Source organism: Coturnix japonica, chromosome 1 (assembly GCF_054131305.1).
Source record: "Coturnix japonica strain WE chromosome 1, WE-NBRP24, whole genome shotgun sequence".
Taxonomy (NCBI): Eukaryota; Metazoa; Chordata; class Aves; order Galliformes; family Phasianidae; genus Coturnix; species Coturnix japonica.
The window spans coordinates 95,588,650-95,607,122 of record NC_140663.1 but is presented as its reverse complement, the minus strand read 5'-3'; the positions used below and the strand labels follow the sequence as shown (position 1 = coordinate 95,607,122).

Genomic DNA, 18,473 nt, shown 5'->3' with positions numbered 1-18,473 from the left:
TCCCTTTCCATGCCTGAGCTGGGTTATCATGATTTTATACAGAAATTGAATGCTGGGGTTATTGGTTTTTTCTTTGACTGAGTGATCAGTTATGCTTCCAGCTTGATGTAGACCAGTGCAGCTGCCCTTTTTCTTTGGGCTGTCAGCAGAGATGTGTATGCACATTTGGCTCAGCAAGCTCATCAAGATGTGATCCTGGGGGATGCTCAGAGAGCTGAGTCCCTCTGGAAACACCTGGAGGCCCGTGGGCTCCCCAGGTGGGTTATACTGCTTATGATGAGGTTTCCCTTGTCTCATTTGGTGTGGTTAGTTGTGGAAGCACCTCTGCGTTCATAACAGCTGTTTTGAAGAGGACGTGTCGCTGTAAGTCAGGTTGGATGGGTCTCTGAGCAATCTTATCTAGCTGTAGATGTCCCTGTTCTTTGCAGGGAGACTGAAATAGATGACCTTTAATGGTCCCTTCCAACTCAAATGATTCCATGATTCTAAGTAAGTGTCCATGTACAAAATCTCAGTAGAATGGACTTTGTTTTGTTACCAAAAAGATGTCATGGTGACCAGAGCTTAGGTCTCCCCATCCTCTCCCACTGGCTGGAGGACTCTGGGGTGTGCACCAGAGCCCCTCTGGGGTATATGGTCCAACAGTGGTCATGTGTGGCATGTAGATGATGGGACTCTTGGCCCTGCAAGTGCAGAAGAAAAGGTAGCTAAGGGTGTTGTCTTCTGCAGCAGCAAATTAAGCTGAGCATTGAATCACTGACTGCCTGAAGCCGTCCTTGCTGGTCCTTTAGTGGAAGTTACTGCCCCTGCAGTGGTGGTGGTGATGATGAAATACTTGGTCTCTGAGCTGCCCAGCCTGTAAGCCCAAATTAAAATCAGAGCAGCACACTTGGGTGTGCCCATGGTGATCCTTTCAGCCACCACACCCTGACCAGCCTGCCCTTTGTGTTTACAATCCCATGCTACAGGTAAAATGATTGAGACCAAGTCACAAAACAGCACAATGTAAGAGTGAGGAGAAAGGATGAAATACTGCATTCTCACATATGTGCTTTAGGAGAAGTCATGTTCTAAACTTCATTTGAACAACACTCCTATTGATGTTATGATAAGGCTGGTGAGACACTGGCACAGGTTGCCCAGGCAGGGTGCATTCAAGTGCGTTTATTAGTAAGAGAGTGCTGAAAATATTCTAAATACAACTCTTTGCTAGTCCAGCGTGAAACCATTTTAATTTAAAACCCACAAATGTTTCAGCTGGGTTTCCATAACAGTTATTACTTTTTAATTACTTATGTCATTTTTCCTCATTAAAAATAGAATTATTAGTATCCTGGATCTAAATCTCATTCTGCTCACAATTAGACTTTTTACATGGGTTGGCATGTAAAATCACTTCCTGGCTTATTTCATGAAAAGCACTGCAACCACCTTTGAAAAAATGGGACGATTATTGCATCGGTGTTTCTCCAATTTAGGGATTTGAAGATATTGGTAAGAAGTCGACGTTTTACTGTAGGTTAGTTTAACAAGCAAAACATTAATGCATTTAAGCCTGATGGGACATCAGTCACAGCTTCATGATCAGACTGGTTCAGTATGTCATGTTTGGTATAGAGTTGTCTGAATTAAAATTTATGGGTAGTTGTCATGATACTGAATGTGATTTATCCTCATCTATTTTACTCCATATTCATATTCATAGACTGACAGAGTCATAGAAAGGCTTGGGTAGGAATGGACCTTAAAGATCATCAAGTTCTAACCCCTGCCATGTGCAGGGCTGCCCCCCACCAGCTCAGGCTGCCCAGGGCCCCATCCAACCTGGCCTTGAGCACCTCCAAGGATGGGGCACCACAGCTTCTATGGGCAGCTGTGCCAGCGCCTCTCTGCCTTTTGAGGCAAGAGCTTCTTTCTAGCATCCAACCTTAATCTCCTCTCTTTCAGTTAAAAGTCATTCCCCCTCATCCTATCGCTTTTCAACCTCTCTCCCAGTGTTAACAGCCTGTACTTTTGTGCAGAGGCTTTCAGCATCTTCTTTAGTGCATCCCTAGGAGTGTTGCAGTGAAGGTGTGGAGCCCTGGGAAGAAGCTGGCAGGCAGCAAGCTGCAGAGAAGCCATGGATGAGCCTTCCCAGAATCAGAACCCAGACTGAAGGTTCCCCTCTGCTGCTAAACAGCCCCCAGCTCAGCACCCCCAGGACAAGTTGCTGAGGTATCTGAGCACGTGGGCTGGAGTTATCACCCCACGGCATGAGCTAGGCTGGCGTTGTTGTTTCACACTGTCACACAAGAATGCACTTTGTGACTTACATCCTCTCTGTAGAGATTTATCAACATGTTACACTTGGCACAGCAAAGGAACCAAGAAGATGAACAACGTTTTGCTTTCTTATTGCAGCTTAGTACCAAGAACTACACTTAGCGTTGTTCAGTTCTGTTATTTAATGCTTGTTTTTTTAACCGGGCTGAATTAGAAAAGAAGCACAACTGAAACATCTTATTTATCTGTTCACAGCGCATCACATTCTTCTCCTGAATATTTCCCTCAAGCTCCATTAATCACTTAATTGGGCAAAATCACACACAAAAAGATCACAAAAGGAGAGCACAAAAAAATTGTTTTCTGTTTCATTTTGATGGATATAGTCTTAAATGGTGCATGTGCAAGAAAACGTGTAAGTAGCGCTCTTATGGGATCAACAATTCATAGTTTAATTTAGGATGAAGTTACTGTCTGACAGGTTAAACTGAGAGCTGTTCTTATCTCCATTAATCTTCATCTGAACGTTCACTAAAAAACAGCACAGGGATGGCTTCATTGCCATACGTTGCTAGCAATCCTTCCTTTGCATTGATCCGTGCTTCAAGCTGCTCGTGTCAGTTATGGGTTAACTCTGTCTGGAATTCTGCATAATTTTTTAATCTTGTTTCTATTTAATAAAGTTACTTGTCAGGGTGGTAGCTGAAATAAAGACCCTGATGTTGCTTTGTGGGACAGTGCTTAAATTCATCCTCTAAGTATTCATGTAAAAACATCCCTTGAGTCAGGCTAGAGCCAATTGCATTAAGCCAGTGCTGAGCTTCTTTTCAGGTCTCATTTTATGGCATTTAAATATCTTCCTTGCAAGTGGACATTAGATTTCTGTGGGGAAAAGAACATGAATTCTGGAAAACTTGCACAAACAAATTAGAGTTGGCAAGCAGAACGCTGCTGTGTTTTCCCTTCTTGCTAAAGGTTCCAGTAAGAAGATCTCTTGACAATACAGAAACATCCCAGAATACACGCTTTGTAGGAAGAAGCTGGAATCCAAAGCAGGGCCGTACCTTTTCCTTTTGAAGCAGCATCCCACCTATGTTTGCATTTTCTGCATTTTTCATCTTGTATTGACAGAGACACATCGGGATATGTTTGCTGAAAACAAAGCAGTCAAGGAATAAAGTCTTTTGCTCTATTGTTCCCCAGACTGGTGACGGGCTTTTTTTTCCCCCTAAGCCTGTTAGGCCGGGCTTTAAAAAAGCACTCACAAAACCCAAACAATGCAGCAAAACCAAAAGCGCCAGAGCAGGTGTTGCTCACTTGTTGAGACAAGCAGAGACTCATTTCCTTTTCAAAACGTGGTCGGGAGTGAGGCTGAAGGAGGAAGATCAAAACAGAATCACCAAGCGTAAATTAAAAACATTGGATCGTGCTATAAAATCTTGTGTTTAAATGTAGCGTTGCGAAGACAGAACGGTGCTGGGCTACTGTGCGTGCATATAAATCCTCTTACAGAGCCTTCCTAGAGTTTTTCCAGCATTCTTGCTCATTACTGAGGTTAATTACAACCCATTTCATTTCTCCTCTCATTCTGATATTCCCAATCTCATTAGCCGCTTTTCCTAATGTTCTGCTTTTTTTTTTTACTGCTTCTGCACAAAGCCGTGTCTCGCGATAAGCACCAGGTTTTATGAATGGCTGTGAGAGATATTCTTGTATTTTTCAGCAGCTGGCAGCTCTGCCTGTGTGCCATAGTCAGGTTCCTCTTGAGGAGGTGTGTACCTGTCATCCCTGGCACCCAGGGTTGATTGGGCCATCATCCACTTGGGATTTCCTACATTAGGCAGTGCAGCAGCTGCTAAGAAATGCTTGTAGCACGTTGCATTCATAAAATCACAGAACGGTTTGGGTTGGAAGGGATCTCAAAGCTCACCCAGCCTCAATCCCTGCCATGGGCAGGGCTGCCCCCCACCAGCTCAGGCTGCCCAGGGCTCCATCCAACCTGGCCTTGAGCTCCTCCAGGGATGGGGCACCACAGCTTCTATGGGCAGCTGTGCCAGCGCCTCACCGCTCTCTGAGGAAAAAGCTTCCCCCTGACATCTAACCTAAATTTCTTCCCTTTAATTTAAAGCCATTCCCCCTTGTCATATCAGTGTTAGACAGTGTAAGAAGTCAGTCCGTTTCCTGCTTGTAAGCTCCCTTCAAGTACTGGAAAGCTGCAATGAGATCTCCTTGGAGCCTTCCCTTCTCCAAGCTAGACAAGCCCAACTCCCTCTGGACTTGCTTTAACAGCTTAGCATCCCTCTAATGCTGTGGGCCCCAGGCCTAGATGCAGTACTCCAGATGGAACCTCACGAGAGCAGAGCAGAAAGGGACAGCCCCCTCCTTCTCTCTCCCTGCTGTCCACCCCTCTTTTGGTGCAGTCCAGGACACTGCAGACCTTCCAGGCTGAGAGCGCACATGTACATTCTTTGGGCTCCCCAGGCACTCATGAGAGCAGAGCCCCATACAAACAGCCTGTCCCTCCCAGCAGACCATAGGAGCAGAGGCCTTGAGCAGGATGTGTCACTTCCAGTGGAGAAGCCACGACCACTGCTGTCCAGAGCTTATTGTGTTCCCCCCTGTAAACAAACTATTGCATGCCTTTTTTTCCCCTTTCAGTTACACATCCACATTTCACCAGGGAGTTTTTCCTATTGAGTATGGGAGCTTCTGCCTAGTTTGTTGGTGGGGCTGGAGGAGGCTGTTTGCCTTTAAATGTTCACAGTGGCCATTGTGCGAAATGTTTTGCAAGTTACGTCGTGATGGGAAAAGTACATGCAGGGCAGACTCTGCAAGCCAGAGCAGAAAGGTGCCCTGCAAAAGTGATTATACATTCCTTTTCATGTTTTTTTAAGAGGCAGGGAATACGTTGAGGCGTGTTAAAACCTGTATGAAAAGTGATAATCGAGTGCCTTCCTCCTTTCCCACAGCTGGGTGTAGATAAGACACACCAAACTTAATGCCTGGTTTCTTTTGTTCGTAAACCTTTCCCACTAAGGGTGCTGCATATTCTAAGTGTTGGAGGTTTGATGAAGGTGCTCTGCAGAACTTCTGTAGGGCTCTGTTCTGGACATCTGGCTTTGTCACCATCCTGGGAGCTGCAGTGTGCCACTGGGCTGCCATGGGTTCCAGCTGACGGTCGTGAGGGCTTTCCCCTCAACCACATCTGTCCCATGGCATGGGCCTGCACTGAGAGCCCCTGCCTCCTCCTTTCCCACTACCTAGCGCGATCAATAGGGCTTTGCAGCATAGAGCAGAGCTCGGTGTGAGTGGTGGTGGTGGGAACTGGCCTCAAAGTGCTGTTGCATCTGTCGCAGCCTGTAGTTTATTTGTTTCATTTCCAGAGCGTTGCAAGCAGGGCTGGTTTAAATTAGGTCTCCCTTGTGATCTGCTGTGCTGATAAGTGGTCAGAGGAAACGATATCTCATAAATTAAATGATGCAGTGGGATTTCAGGTGGTTTTTGGAGTACTGTGACTCTTATTTTTAACATGAGGTGGCTCCTCAAATGTTATTATTTTTTAAAGGGATTCTCTGCGTACGTCCGTAATTATTAATCTCCTAATTAAATATGAAACAAGCCCTGAAACGTGATGGGTCTGTTTGGAGCAAACAAAGGAAACACATCAACTTTATGTATCTTTTATAAATACAAGCCTCCAGAACAGATGAACCAAGAGAAAGCCCACAGAAATGTCACAGTTGATGGGTTTGCTGTTTGCCATGCTACGTAAGATTATAGAAATACTAGGAGCTAATTGCAGCCTTGCAGATGTCACCAGCAGGACAGCACGGTGGTTGCTACAGCGTATGAGAGAGGCTGGAGGTAAGGTGTTTTTCCTCCACTCTGTGCTGTCCTCCTTTGGCTCTTGGTCATTTAAAGCAGTGATCATTTCTTTACAGAATCACACAGGGGCTTGGGCTGGAGGGGACTTCAAAGAGCATCCAGTTCCAACTCCTGCCATGGACAGGGTTGCTACCTTTCAGATCAGGCACTTTATCGGGTTGCCCAGGGTCCCTCTTGACAAGGGACATGTGAGCTTGACTGCATTTTGGATACCCTGCCTGAACGTAGCCACTGTGGGCATATTTGGTCTTTTTACCTTTCCTTTTTGGTGTGAGGCAGAGAAGAATTGAACAGCTGCAGTGGAGAAACCGAGGAGGCTGGGCTGACATCATGTGCACATGGCTCCTTAAGCCTCCCTGCTTCTTTCGGGGACTGCTGAACTATTTCACACTGATTTCTTTGGGCTTTTGGGTGCAGAGGTGCTCAGCAGAGCTGCTCATGTCTGCAGGCAGACAGGCCGGGTTGCTCATGTGGCAACTTGCTCCACATGAGGCTGATATGCATGAGCTCAACAGCTTCCTTTTGAAGAAAAAAGCCTGTGTCAGCAGTGTGGAGGGAGACACTTCCTCCTCTGACAGACCTGAGGTTCCTGCCCACCCCTGGCACAGCCAGAAGCTGGCACCTTTGTAGGCTGGAAATAATCACTTGTAGCATCTCAGGAAGGAGAGCTCAGTGTTGCAACATCTAAGTACTGCTTTCCCTCCTCAGAAAGCTGAAAGCATCCAGGTTGATTTAGGAAGGAAAAAAGCCATCACACTGATAAGTACAGGTGCGAGAACACAGTGCAGCGAGGCCAGAGAGGTGTTAACAGCACACTGCTACCATGGTGCACCATGCGGCATCGTTACAGCAGCACAGAGCCTTCATCATGCGGATGGCGCTTACGGCAGCAAAACTGCACTTGGCTGGAATAGCTTATGCTAAGCTTGTTTTTCTTTGGGGAGAAAAAAAGTGTTACTATAAGCTGTGTCACAATGCTGCTCATATAACTGTATTGCAGTGGCCTCTGCAAGCGTAATCAGAGGTCTTGCTCTAGCAAATTTTTGACTGACGTATCTGCACTGGCAAATAGATTAGTAGCTTGGATTTCTGCATGGCACAGAGCTGTCTTTCCTCCTTTAATATAAAGAAAATCGCTTTTTGATGAAGATTTTATATGCATTGTGTGAGGAGCGGCTGAGGCCCCTTGGTGTGTCCAGCGCAGAGCAGAGGAGCTGATGGAGGCCTGATGGCGGCTGCAGCTCCTCACAGGGAGCGGAGGGGCAGCGCTGAGCTCTGCTCTGTGTGACAGCGACAGGGCCCGAGGGAACGGCATGGAGCTGTGCCAGGGGAGGGGCAACTGGGGGTCAGGGAAAGGGGCTGCACCACAGGGCGGTGGGCATGGAACGGGATGCACAGGGCTGTGGGCACGGCCCCCAGTGCTGGAGTTCAAGGAGCGTTTGGACAGTGCTCTCAGACATTAGATATGATTTTGGGGGGTGTTGTGTGGAGCCCAGAGTTGGACTTGGTCATCCTTGTGGGTCCCTTCCAGCTTGGGATGCTCCACGGCTCCATGGTTGAAAAATGGAAATGATTAAGTGCAAAATGTTGGCTTTGACAATGCCATGAAGGACGTGAAGGAGTCTTTGTTGAACCTGATGATAAAGGTGTCCTTCACTTCTTTCTTCTGGTCTGTCAAAAATAGCACAAAGGGCTTCCATTAAAAATTCCCTTTAAAACAGCCATAGCCTTTGTCTTTGAGGTATGTTGATGTGCTATTAAAGCAAGTTCACTGTCCTGCTGTAGGCCTATTGAATCAGCATGGTGATGTGAGAAGGCTATGCCTGGCTGAGGAGCAGAAGGCATGGCAGTCACCTTCCCCGGTGGCTTTGGCACTGGAGGGAGGAAACTTGGCTTACAGGAGTCCTAATGTTTAGGCTCTGTGATACTATTTTTAACACCTGTTTCACTAAAACTCTCTTTGTCCAAGAACACAGTGGGATCTTTCTCTGTGCTGCTGCTTTTTGCGTTACAGAGGCTCCAACACGCCTATGGGTCCTGTGTGCATACCCACAAAAACAGTGCTAAGAAAGTGGGGGGAGAAGAGTGGTCACTTCTGCAGTTTGGAGACCTCTTCCTTTATCAGGCAGGTGCCATTTATGGGAATTCAGGAGCAGTTGTGAGCTCAGGTGGGCTGAATAATTCACTTGTAGCTTGGACATAGGTGAATATGATCAGTATGCTCACAAATACGTGATGTGTGCATTTTTACCACAACTTTTATTTTCATATGGGCTGGGAATGATGCCACAGAAAATATCAGTAGCTTTCTCAGCTACTAAAATCATCTACCACTCTGTAAATTTAAAGGGGAAGCAAGGTGTTTTCTTTTAGGACTATTTTGGGCCTCATACCAATATGAAGCACTGAAATGAGGGAATGACGCCTAGTGCTACTGAAATTATAAAGTGCCGTGTAGATTTATGGCGTCTTCATTTCATGGTGTGGCTGATATTTCTCCAGGCTGGCATTTTTGAAGAGGCTCAGCTATTGTTTCATTAAACATTTGCATTTCTAATATGTACTTTAGAATTCCTTAAAAATAATAAGTAAATCCCACTTATGTACATTATATTTTAGCACCGTATAGTGTTTCATTTATGTGACTATACCCTGTAGTAACATCTACAGGTAAGACAAATATTCTTCTAATAAGGACTAAGGCAGAATGTATTAACGACCTTCTCTTGTAAGAAAGCACTGAAGCAGAGCTGACAGTAAGTAGTTTTCCACCAACGCTCTGGTTGGGCTTCAGTCTGTAGCTCTGTAGCTCTCTCTCTAATAGCAATACCTGGTGACTTTCCAGTAATGTTTCACCTCGGGGTAGGAGATCCATTTTTCTTTTTTGGTGAAAGGTTTATTCACTGAAATGTGGTTTGTGAATCTGGGACAGCTGAGGAACTCTGGAAGCAGTTATTACTTGCGGAGGGCTGCATTCAGACAGAGCTGCATCAGTGGAGCTTGCAGATGCAGTCAGGTGCTGAGCAGTTTCTATTCACATGCAGCTTTCTGTCCTGTACCCAAGAGGATGCCATTCCTCCATGACAGGGAAGATCCAGATGGGAGTCCTCTGCCTGGGGAGCCTAAAATCTTAATTTTCTACTGTGGGAGGCACCTCCACACAAGGCTGTCTTAAGGCACTACATTATAGGGTGGCTCTGGGACAGTTGTCATCTGTTTATCTTGTAATTAGTTGCTTACGCTTTTCACTGAGTATTTAGTGAGGCACTAAGAAAAAGTGGGAGCCTGATGCTGGAAAACTCCTACATGGGAGTTGGAACCTGTGTTCCAAATCTTCTTGCTCTTTCCATAGTGATGTTTTTTGAATTGTTTTCAGAGGAAGAAGAAAACAGAAGCTCCTCTTGACAGTCTATTGCGTGTTCAGAGGAGCTCGAAGGTATGAAACCTGCATTTGACCATCCTTCAATGCTGGCTTTCCACTGATTGCAGGTAACTTATTCATGCCAGCTGCAACATCGTTTCTGCACGAGCCATAGTTTGCAAAGGCAGAGGAGAACTTGAAAAACCGTCATGAATACATTTATTTGAATTGACTGTTCAAGTTACCCTTTTCTGCCTGTGAACACAGATCCTGTCCTCATGCAGCCTTTTTGTTTTGCTATATGAAACAATCGTCTTGTTTTAACCCTCAGAAGGAAGCTCCGGGCTTTACTGTATCTTCTTTGCTTTTGTTGAAGGTATTCTTCCCTTTACTGGGCTTTGCCATGGATGATGAAGACTGCAAGCGTTATTCTGGATGAGGTGGATGGCTTCTACAGGAGCGTTCACTGTTGTTACTACTGGGAAACCATTTATTGGGCATCTTTTGACTACATCTGCTTTTTTATCACTATTATATCACATATATATGATATATGTTATATCATAATAATATGATATAATAATAATAATAATAATGATATATCATATATATATGATCAATACGAGATCAAATAGCTCTTTTGTGTTGCGACTTTCTTTCTCTGTGTCATCAGCACAAGTTAGAAGTGTGTTCTTTTCTTTGCATGTCATCATTGGAAGCATTAAAAAACCTTGTCCCTTGAGTCAGATAATTCTCCTTTCAGCACAACCACTTTGCAAAGTTTCTTACTCATACCATAATTCCTATGCTAGTCTTTGTCACCTTCATCTTAGCCAGTGCTTTCCCAGGAAGATATCTACTCCCCACTCCTCCACTGCAGAGTGGCGTATCCTGTTGGAGAAAGAGATCGGATGAGTGTGCCACAATCCGTGTGGCATTTTACTCATTTCCCACTTCTTGCTGTGCTGTTCCTCCTCCTCTTAGATGTGTTCCCCAGCTTCGCACGTGGTTGAGGCTTGGCAGATGGCTGTATCACTTCTTGGATCACTTGTTCCCCAGTCCCAGGCAGGATCCTGATCTGCAGGTTTTAATATAAAAATTATTGTACTTAAACCTGTGGTTTCTTGTACCACTTCTCTCATAGTTTTGGGATGCAGATTAAAAACTCCTGCTGACTGGCACATTTTAAACCCTTTCAATTTAGCTCCCCAGATACCTCAGATGTGGTATTCACACACTTCACTCCCCCGTGCCCTTAGTGAAAATTAAGTCGGAGCATTCACTTTCTTTTGAAGCCAGGTTCAGAGCTGGCTGGTTTCACATTCCATCATGAAGCTGCCTTACTCTGCTTCATAGTTTGGCCTTTCCTTCTCAGAAATGTTCACCATCAGCTCTGTCCCTACACACGGTGGGCTCTGGGCTCTCCCCGAGATGTCTCCCAAGAGGTCATGGCTCCCTGTAGGTTTTGCCCCCTCTGAACTGAGGAGGCGGCTCCTGAGGCGAGGACTTCAGTACCGGGTGCTCCTTCAGTGGGGTAGAGCTGGGCTATCAGGAGATGTGTGATATATGAGTTGTAACTAAAACCGGTAGGCCCAGATAAGTGTACTGCAGTGCGAGTGCATTTCAGTGACGGCGTCTGAGTGATCAGGTTCTGCCAGGACGTACCAGATAAAATCTGCATGCTTAATTTAACTCTGACAGCAGCAAGCTGGTGCAGACCAGCTGAGTTTTGCATGAACATTTCTGTACGCATGGTGGTGAAATGGTGGGGGTTTGTCCTATGGTAATGCCAGGCTGTGAAACCTGCTCTGGAGCGCTTGATATCATCTCATTAGACAAAACCAGAAGCCATGTAGTCATAAGTGTGCTGGCAACAACAAATGCTTTCAGTGGCAACTGAATCTTGCTAAATTCTGACCTAAATGTAGGAGCTCTCTAGTGCCAGGACTTCCACAAGGCATGCTGCCTTGCTATGTATTTAGTCTTGGGCCCCTCACTTCAAGAAAGTTATTGAGGCCCTGGAGCGTGTCCAGAGAAGGGCAGTGAAGCTGTGAAGGGTCTGGGGCACAAGTCTGATGGGGAGCGGCTGAGGGAGCTGGGATTGTTCAGTCTGGGGAAGAGGAGGCTCAGGGGAGACCTCATTGCACTCTACAGCCACCTGAAGGGAGGTTGTGGTGAGATGGGAGTCAGCCTCTTCTTTCAGGTATCAGCCATAGAACAAGAGGGAATGGTCTCAGCTTGCATCAGGGGAGGTTCCGCTTGGATATTAGGAGCAGTTTCTTCTCATCAAGAGCAGTGCTGCAGTGGCACAGGCTGCCCAGGGAGGTGGTGCAGTCACCATCCCTGGAGGTGTTCAAGAGCCGTGTGGATGTGGCACTGAGGGACGTGGGCAGTGGGCATGGTGAGGATGGGCCAGTGATTGGACTGGGTGATCTTAGAGGTCTTTTCCAACCTTAATGATTCTATGATTCTCTTCTTTGATACCAGCAACTTAAAAATACATCCTCTTCTTTAATACCCATCCTTGTTGTACTCCCACTGTCCCCTTTGCAGAAATAGTTGTTACTTTTCTGCTAATTCTACAGCTTACCTTGCTGTGCTGCTCTACCTCGATGAGGTTCTTCATTCTGTCAGAGAAATCTGGTGAAAATGTGAGAGCTGCTCTCATCACGAGCTCGCCTGAGTTTAATTTGCACTGTGTTTTTCCTTAGACCTCTGGAATCCCTCCTTGGTACTTAAGTTGGGGTATCTAAAATTAGATACTTGTGTTCATATCTCAGGCACCATCTTAATGATCTGTGTGAGGTCTTTGGCATTGCTTGAAAATCAGATTACTTACCTATGTGTTTAAACGAGGGTATATACTAAATGCTTCCTCTCCAGTTTCCACCCCCCGCTCCAATTATTGGCCTTAATTTTTTTTTTCCACAATGTTTTTATCCTTCACATCCTGCCTGCTATGGCTCCCCACTCACTCAAGCCAAGGATTTTGATTTTTATTACTTGAGATTGTCATTCTGGGTGGTTTGGCAGCATCTGTCCAATGCGAATACACTGATAGACCCACTTGGTGGCCCGTCTCCTGCTCTGAACATTTTCTTGTTACTTCTAAATACGTGTTTTTTTTTTTTAATGCATTTGGCACACCTTGTCCTCATTGTGCATCAGCAGTTCTCTGTTCCATTGGCACGAACGGAAAGTGCCTTTCAGTCAAAGTGTAATAACAATAATGCATAACCTCAAGGTAAATAAACAAGCCACGCTTTACTTTTATTTCAGTTGCATTTGGGGAATTCTTCTCCTTTTTTAAGTAGCGGGTAAATGCACGCACAGTGGTTCCAGCTTCAGCTCCTGTTCTCATTCTCTCTCTCCACAGAGTCCAGGCCGATTCCTGCTGCCCTGCAGCTCTGTGTGCCACTAGTATTGCCCCAGGGCAGGCTGTAAACCCATCCCCCACTTCCCAGCACCCTGCGCGCAAGCTGCTGTTAGCCTGCCCCACGGCTCCAGGGAGTTGCCCTCTTGGCTTCCCATAGATTTGCTTATGTCTGATGATCTGAAATTAGAATCCTTTCCCTGCTCTGCCCTTTTCTTTCAACGTGTAAATCCTTGCAGATTTCCCGTAGGGAAGAGAGGGGGATTTTCCCACCATTAAAAATAAAAGGAAAGGGAAGGAGAAAGACTGAAGACACGTAAGATACTTGTAAAAGTGATTAGAAAACAAACAAACTTGCAACTGGGTCAGTTATTTGCATCCCCTAGTAGAAATATAGAAACCCTGAATAGGGAGCTTCCCCTTGGGCTGGCTGCTTTTTCTGTTCATGCGTTATCAAGGTACTTTGTCAGTGCCGTGCTTCTGATTTTGTCTTCTTTAGCTGTGATTTGGGGATGATTGCCGCTTATACAGAGATTGTGGGTCTCCTGACAGACCTTCCTCTCTCTTTCTTTTTTCGTCCCTTCCTTAGAAATTCTCATAGGTGTGGTGCTACAGCTGGAGGAACAAGGCTTCCCACATCTCTTCATTATGAATTCTGTACAAAGAGAATGTGGGTTTATTTTTCTTTCCCCTCCTCTTCATCTGGAGCAATCACACGGCATTGTTCTCCTAACTATGACAGATGCAAAAGGTGCATGTTAGTGAGGTGGTTATGAAGAGTTTGTGCAATTCCAGCACTACTGGTCAGTTCTAGCTGATGTGCGGACATCCCTCCCAGCCTTGTCTGTGTGGTCATCATCATCTGACTACTGATTCATGAGATGTTTTTGACACGTAGCAAAAGCAGTAGTTGGTTTAAAATTCATTTTCCTCACAAACAAAAGGTTTATATGGCATTTTATATTATATATATAAATATGTATAAGAAAACACAAAGAAGAGTATATTTGACTTAAACTACTTTAAAAGAAGTCAATCACAGAAAGCCATCTCAAAGATCTGGGCTTAGAGAAACCTCTCTTCCTTCCTTCCTTCCTTCCTTCCTTCCTTCCTTCCTTCCTTCCTTCCTTCCTTCCTTCCTTCCTTCCTTCCTTCCTTCCTTCCTTCCTTCCTTCCTTCCTTCCTTCCTTCCTTCCTTCCTTCCTTCCTTCCTTCCTTCCTCCCTCCCTTCCTTCCTTCCTTCCTGCCTGCCTTCCTTCCTTCCTGCCTTTCCATCCACCTACCCAATGAGTCATCCAGTCCATCTGCCCGCCCATCCATCCATCCATCCATCCATCCATCCATCCATCCATCCATCCATCCATCCATCCATCCATCCATTATCCATCTGTCCCCTGTTGCTTGCTGTGTTTTGTTTTGCCAAGGGAATCTCTGAAATACAGATCTGTCAGGGCAGCAGGACCCTGGAGCACGCTAGAGCATTTACCTTTTTCTCAGGGTAGATGCTGCCATTGATTTTGGCAGCAATTCATATTAACAAGTGGTAATAAAGGCTAACAAAATATGGCCTCTGGTTACAAATGAAGTGATTCTCCATTTCAGTAAGCAGGACTGAACACTGAAGCTACGGTGGTTTGGAATAGGATAGGATAGTGGGTGGAGAATGCAGCCCAAAGGTACAGATTAATATTAAATGTTTTCTATTTGAAATGACTGCTGTTTCCTGTCTATATATATATCTATCCTGGTGGCTTCACAAAGCTGGATGAAGGTATGTGGAATGACTAACTGATCTCACATTTGTAGTTGCATTTTGAATCTGACAAAAAAAAACCAAACCAAACCAAACCAAAAAAACCCCACCAATCATAAAATAGAAAAGTAAAAATAAAATTGAAGGGGGGCTGTTGTTCTTCTAGCCAGCTCTTTGTGTTTGCTGGACAAGGAGATACACTTGCATGCTAATTTGTCTTTGCTGGGCAGGGAGGGTTCTGCTTTGAAAAGGAGGCTTTTAGAAAGCTGTAGCTTTCATATTTTTCATCCATTAAGGCTCATGTTGAGTGTCTGCAAACAGAAAGAAAGCAAGTGTGCTGATGTTTTTTCCTCCTTTGGCATTGTAAACTCATCATATGAAAGTCAAACCTCTCTTTGCTGTACCTAGAATCACAGGTAGCAGATGTGATGAATAACTAGGTACTCCTTTAATGTATTCTTCTTCCTTACTATTCTCTCATTTAATCCATTCATCGTGGCTTGCTGCGAGCTCCCTCAGTTTGAACTGACTTAAGCTGCTGTGTTCTGAGCCCTGTGGGAACTCCTTGGCCTGATTTTTCAAGGCACTGTTTTGTGGCTGTGAAATAAATACAGCTGTGCTACTTCCAAGACTTGAAAGAACAAGAGGAGTTGCACTGATATATGTAGGCACTGGCATACATGCATGCACAGATGCATCGTAGATGTGTATAGACGTGTGTTTGTGCATGCACGTTTGCACGAACCGGCTCAAAGACTGAATATTTGGTTTTGAGCATAGATTGAAAACTTTCCTTTGATGATTCTTTTTTAATGAGGTGGGCTGTTCCAAGCATGCATGCTTGCAGCTGTCTGTCAACCCTGAGAATGGTTGCTGTGAGATACCAGCAGTGAGATATGAGCAATCATCGTTCTTGCAAAGGATGTTGCCAGCCCTTCAGACACACTAGAGCTTAGTGCAAATTTGGATCACTCAGCTTCCAGTTGCGGGTCTCCACTTTGGATCTTTTCACCTATTTAGCAAACAAGTCAATTCATTTAAATTTTGGTGTAGAGCATGAGTAGAAGCAGAGGATAATTTGCACTGGAGGAGCAAAGTAGTGTGTGGAGCAGGGCATATTGTGGCTAGTTTCTTGCAGAAGTGAGCAGAGTTGGCTTCAGGTTGGAGCAGATCTTTCTGACCGATTTACAGACTCCTCAAAAACCACTTCATGATGGAAAACTTGATATATGCTCAGCCACATCTGTATTTTTCCTCTTTTGGACACTTTTTCTGTGGCCATAGCAGACAGATCTGAAAAAAAGATTATCTCAAATCCTATTTCTTTGGAGGTGAGGAATGTACTTCACAGGATTATCCGTCATGCGGTGGATGCAGGTGGAAAGCCTCTTGCCTGCAGGACCTTGTTTGTCAGCAAGATTCCTGTCTTATAAACTATTGGCAGCTGGCATGATAATGAGTCCATTTCAATATAAATGAGCTTCATTTTATTAATTTCTGTCAGCTCCTGAGCAATTCATGAACCGCTTTTCAGACAGAACTCAACCAACTGCTTGGGGGGAGAGGGGGAGGTGAGGAACAGAGAGGGGAACATGAAGGAGGAAAAAGAGAATGAGAATGTTTTTAATTTGGAAAGGAGCCGATGACGCTCATTTCTTTTGAGATCCCAGCCAAGTGGGGATCACAGTTTCCCCACCAGATAGCTGTAATAACCTGATAGGCATCGGTAATCTCATCCAAAGCTTTTTGTTTTGTTTTTCTTGGGTCTTTTGGAGGTATTTATAACTTGCACAACTGGGCTTGTGGCGTTTTGTTGGCACTATTGCCGGGCCGTGGAGGAGCAGCTGTGTGACCAGAGCTGGTGTGGGCAGAGAGCCCTGGCTACTCTGATGGGCCCGTGGTGCCTCACAGGACCGGGCCCTGTGTGGCTCCCAGTGGTACCCGGGCCAAGAAATTGCCTGGGTTTGTGCACAAGCACCTGTGTGACTTCAGGTCTGCTCTTATGACCAGTCTGAGGTCTAGGTAGGCACAGGCTGTCACTTGTATCCATGCTTTTATGGGTGCAGTTAACCCCAAGAGCCTTTCACCATGCACAAAATCACGTTAACGCTCTGCTGTACGCTTCTGATTTGTCCTTGGGAAATGTTAATGAAATCACTGCTGGGATTACTACCCTTTTCATAAATTAGGCAGTCGGCACAGAGTCATTTTTCTGGGGGCTCTTAGTTTCAGGCCTTTCTTGGGTGGTTTGCCTCCAGAGGCCGAGCCTGCATCCCTCTGAGGGTGCCTTTGTGAGAGGCCATGTTTGGAGCCCTGTCCCAGCTGCAGGCACAGGTGTGTTCTCTGCCCTGACTGCTCCTTTGCAGGGCACCTTCATTTCATCAGGGAATTGTATTGCAAAAAGCATCAGGATGGAGAGCTCTGCAGATTGGGCTCAAGGCATCTGGTTGGGCTTTTCGTTTATTCTGCTCTCTCATCGGATTGTATAATTCAAATAGAAACACGGCATTTGCATGCTGTATTGAATGATGTTTCCTAGGTAAGTGATGATAATAGGACTTGGCAGAATGTGTCCTCCTGTATGGCCGTTCCTGCTAACCCTTTGTCTGATTTTTGTTGTTTTTTTTTTTTCTCCCCTCTTTCTCCCCAGGTTTTTGGCATATAGTCATAGACTCTGACGAGGGAGTAATGGAGGCGCTGAGTGGCAGGTGCTGACAGCTTCTGCAATCCCAGTAACTGTTCATTTTGGTATCATTTGCAATTCTATACCTCTAAATGCCACAGTTCTCTTGGGGAAGGTTGCGCTGGATACCAGTATTGCCTTGGAAGGTACATGTGTGTCCATACATTTTCTTGAGGAGTTCGCTGTGTTTTTATAATGGTTCGTGGGAGGGGAAAAATTGGATAAGCTGCACGTGGTTTATGGTTACACCCATTTAGCAATACAAAGGCATTTGAATTGCTATCAAGCAGCTACTGATGACATCCCTTCCTCCCTCTCTCCTCCTCTGATTAGAATCGCCTGCAGGGCCTTTCTGGAGTCCACCCCATGCTTTAACGTATGCGAGAATGGCTTACAGAAAAGCAATCAATAGTTAAAAGGTTCTTATTTGAAAACAATTAAATATGCTGTTGGAGTTTCTGGGAAACTCAAAGGCTTACCGTGGAGTTTCAGTCCCCTTCTTGCACACGTTAATTACAATAAAATACGTATGTTCGCACTTGGTTATTAGCCTTGTACATTTTCCTATGTGGTTCTTGTGAGTTCAGTAAAAATCTTTGTCGTCGGCTGGAAGATTTGCGCAGAAGTTTATTTCAGTAGAATCATTGCTCACCGTGGATTTAATCATTGTTCTGGTTCTCACAACCTTCAAGCTTCGCTCCAGGAGAAAAAATACAGATTTGTCACCAGGGCCTCCTACTAGAATCTAAATTTAAATTGGCAATCTGTTGTCTTGCGAGGTGCTTCAAATTTGGTTGAAAGTTAATAATATGTCAGATTTTCTCCTGGAATCAAAAGGCCCAACTTTTTGGAATCTGGAGAGTTAGTAATTAAGGCTTACTTTAAGCAAGTATTTTAGCTTTGTAATATTTCTGAGGAATACTTAATATTGGGGAGAAGGGAAGAGAAACAAGAATTCCAGTTTTAAAATGAAACGGTGTTCTTAGATGGGACCGTCATCAGTGGTCATTTGGAATGTGATCTTCTTTATCTATAACCATTTTCTGTGACTCATCCGGCAAAGACTCTGCAGTTCAGCTAGAGTTCAACTAGTCCGTCTAGGGTAGTTGATAGAAGGAGCATTGTTTTTTCTGAAGATTTGCTGCAGAATTTTTGT

General features: G+C 45.0%; 1 protein-coding gene across 9 annotated transcripts in view; it reads left to right on the top strand.

Annotated features, from left to right (window-relative positions):
• TIAM1 (TIAM Rac1 associated GEF 1) overlaps positions 1-18,473 on the top strand; it is a 163,479-nt gene that overhangs the window by 62,529 nt on the left and 82,477 nt on the right. For 2 of the 9 annotated variants that reach the window (XM_015881178.3, XM_015881188.2), the window contains one exon: positions 17,285-17,463. The exons of 6 other annotated variants lie outside the window; for them this stretch is intronic. The gene's annotated coding sequence lies outside the window, so the exon portion shown is untranslated. The remainder of the gene's footprint in view (positions 1-17,284; positions 17,464-18,473) is intronic. One more of the 9 variants, XM_085528092.1, reaches the window with a different exon arrangement.